General features: G+C 39.2%; 1 non-coding gene across 1 annotated transcript; it reads left to right on the top strand.

Moving 5' to 3' along the window:
- Positions 1-1,868: 1,868 nt before the first annotated feature.
- On the top strand, positions 1,869-1,939 carry TRNAA-UGC (transfer RNA alanine (anticodon UGC)). The gene has a single exon. It is a non-coding gene; the product is annotated as a tRNA-Ala (tRNA).
- Positions 1,940-3,552: the final 1,613 nt, after the last annotated feature.

The following is a 3,552-nucleotide window of genomic DNA, read 5'->3' as shown; positions in this document are numbered from 1 at the left end:
GTATGACCAATAAACTTCTGCAAATTTCCAGTCTACTAGTGGTAACTTTCTAATGCTTCATGATTTGAAAAATTTCTCTATCTCTGCATGTATTCCTGTTGAGTCAAAGCATCTTTGGGAAGACACAGAATTTGATGCTTGCTCACAGCACTCCATCTTTGATATCCTTACTTCCCAATTTTCTTCTCCAATGAAAATATCCATAGCAGGTACTCAGGAGAGAGACTGCCTGACTTCCAAGTCTGACTCACCGCAGGTTGGTTGTGTTTCTGGGATCAATTATTCATTTATTTTAGGATGCATTTTATCAACAGAGGTAATGTGGTCATTTCATGTGTTAGCTCTTTTTTTCCTGTTATCCATTTGCTGTCCCCAGGCACATTAGGAAAACGGTAGGAAAAATTGAGAGATGCATATGGCGACAGTAATACTGGCTTCATAAAATGAATTAGGAAGTATTCCCTCCTCTTCTAATTTCTGGAAATGATTGTGCATAGTTTGTGTTAACTCTTTAAATATTTGTTGGAATATTCTAATTAATCTTTCTAGACCTGGTTATTCTCTTTTTGGGTGGAAGAGTTTTAAAATTACTAAATCAAATATACTTAATACAGTGATATTCAAAATACATATACATACTTTGTGAGTAGGGGCAGTTTGAGTTTTTTTAGGAATTGGTCCATTTCCATCAAGTTCTCAAATTAATGTGTGTAGCATGGTTTATAGTATTTCCTTATTCTTTTGTTGTCTGTAGAGTCTATAGTGATACCCCTGTTTCATTCCTGATTCTGATACTTTGTGTTTTCCTCTTTTTTTTTCTTTGATTGGTTTGTTTTTGTCAATCTTGCTAGAGGTTTCTTAATTTTATTTATCTTCAAAGAACCAATTTTTTCTTTCATTGATTTTCTGCATTTTGTTTATTTTCAATTTAATTTATTTTTTCTTATTTTTACTATTTTCTTCTTTCTGCTTGATTTGAGTTTATTTTGCTCTTATCTCTCTGTCTGTGTAAAGATTACAGCCGTGGAGACTCTATAGTGGCAATTGTACCCTGTCTTATAGGGAAACCTTATGAGGCAGTTCTGCCCTCAAGGGAAACTGTATCAGAGCCTAACCAACAGGGATTTTATCAGATCCTAAGCCATTTAAGCCACGTGGAGGAAACCCTGGTGGCGTAGTGGTTAAGTGCTATGGCTGCTAAACCAAAGGGTCGGCAGTTCAAACCCGCCAGGCGCTCTTTGGAAACTCTATGGGGCAGTTCTACTGTGTACTGTACGGTCGCACTGGGTTTGGTTTGTTTTTCTTAATCCGTGTGGAAGGAGTATAGCCAACCACAGCCCACTCTAGCCTGGTGGTGTAGTGGTTAAGTGCTATGGCTGCTAACCTAAAGCTCGGCAGTTCAAATCCACCAGGAGCTCCTTGGAAATTCTATCCGGCAGTTCTGCTCTGTCCTATAGTGTGGTTATGAGTCAGAATCTACTCGACGGCAACGGGTTTGGTTTTTTGGTTTGGTAACCCGTGTGGAAGAAGGAATATACCCAACCGCAGCCTACTCTAGCCATTCACATGGAAGGGAAATACCCAACTAAGCCCCTTCTTGCCTTGGAGGTGTTGGAAACTTCTGTAAATGAAAAGGTTAAACAATACTTTGAAGGCATATCTAAAAAACATGCCCCAAATCAGCAGAAATAGCTCAGATGAGGGAGCCTGAAGATCTAAAGGTGCCTGGCAATCCCGGGTTTCAGCAGTTTTGTTTTTGATTATGTAATGATTATCATCCTTTTTTTAACGTAAGAATCGTATTCCAAGGCTTTAGGATTGTAATAGAACTAAGTGTAGATAGCGTTTAACAAAATGCTCTGCAAATGGGGGATGTAGCTCAGTGGTAGAGCACATGCTGTGCATGTATGGCTCCCAGGTTCGATCCCTGGCATCTCCAGGGTTTTTCTGTGACGTAACACTATTTAAACCCATTCTTCAAAGGTATGGAGCCCTGGGATAGTACAGTGGTTAAGAACTGGGCTACTAAGCAGAAGGCCACAGGCAGGTTCTTGGAAACACAATGGGGGCAATTCTGTCGTATCCTATAGTGTCACTATGAGTAGGAATCCAATGGACGTAACCTTTTTTCTTTTTTTGAAGCCATACAGATTTAGTTCTTCTAATATTTTCCATACCATTCTTGCACACATAGAAAGCAAAAAACATAACCCTGTGGATTGCATTGAATGCTTGTCCATTCATAGCCTGTGAACCTCTACATCCCCTAAGGTGACTGTGACAACGGAAGGAAGACGTAAGAAAGGAGAAAAACGAAGAACCAGGTTCAAACGGAATCACTTGAACCACCCGAATCAAAAGCGTGCACATTAACAGGTGGTTTCTTGGCTCCCATTTGTACTATTATTAAAAAGACAAAGACAGAAAAAGGGGTGAGGGAAGGTCCCCGCGGACAGCATTCTTTAGTGACTTGTGTTTTCTGCTCCAAAGGGCCGAGCGAAAGCAGAGAAGCCCATCTTATGCCCACCGATTTCTCTACTGGTGCTCGGTCAAAACTGGGAGATGGACGATCCCAAATCTTTTTAGAGAAGTAAGTGGCTGGGACGCGGGAAAAAGGAATGAAGATTGTAAGGAAATTAGAAGCCTTCCTAAAACGAAAATAGAAGAAATAGGTAGAATCAACACATTCCCAGTTGATATACCATAATATCAATTTTCCTATATTTCATCACTGTATTTTCCTCCTTATTTTAACTCTAACTAAAATGTTTACTGGAAATCTCAGTTAACATTAAAAGGAGGTAGGCACATGTGAAGAAGCAGGGAAAGGTTTTTCTGTTATTGTAGGGGAAAAGACATCAAAAAGTTTAGTAAAGAGAAAGGAAAGTTTTATTCGGCATATATTCAAAAAGACAAAAGTCGAGAAGTGGACAAGCATGCTGCCAGAGCTAATGTCTGCCCGAGTCCAAAGAAATACTACAGAATAAGCAAGAATGGGAAAACTCACAAGCACGTTTCACAGCTATGTCTGCTGGAGTCCAAGGAACATTGCAGAATAAACAAGAATGGGAAAACGGACAAGAACATTTCACAGCCTTGTCTGTCTGAGTCCAGAGAATATTACAGAAAAAACAAGAATGGGAAAACAGACAAGAACATTTCACAGCCTTGTCTGCCTGAGTCCAGAGAATATTCAGAATAAACAAGAATGGGAAAACGGACAAGCATGCTGCCACAGCCATGTCTGTCCAGAGTCTAAGGAAAGTTCCAGAGTCATCAGTATATATTAACATTACAAATGGGCAAAACCATTGAAAACTTCACCTTTTCGGATATTGGCTACAAACTGTCATCCTATATTTTGAATTGTCTTTCTTAACAATCATTGGTACAAGTTTCAGTAATGATAGTCAGGAGGGTCTTCATTGGTCCAACAAATTCTATTCACTATATGTTAACAGAAAAAGATAAGAGTGGAAAGTGCTCTATGTCCTGGCTTATGTGAAAGTTTCCCGAAAAAATATTTTCCAAGATTATTCTATCTATTGTCTT

This window comes from Elephas maximus, chromosome 1, assembly GCF_024166365.1.
Source record: "Elephas maximus indicus isolate mEleMax1 chromosome 1, mEleMax1 primary haplotype, whole genome shotgun sequence".
NCBI classification, from domain to species: Eukaryota; Metazoa; Chordata; class Mammalia; order Proboscidea; family Elephantidae; genus Elephas; species Elephas maximus.
Note: the sequence above shows the minus strand (reverse complement) of the source record. Positions and strands in the feature narration are given on the sequence as shown.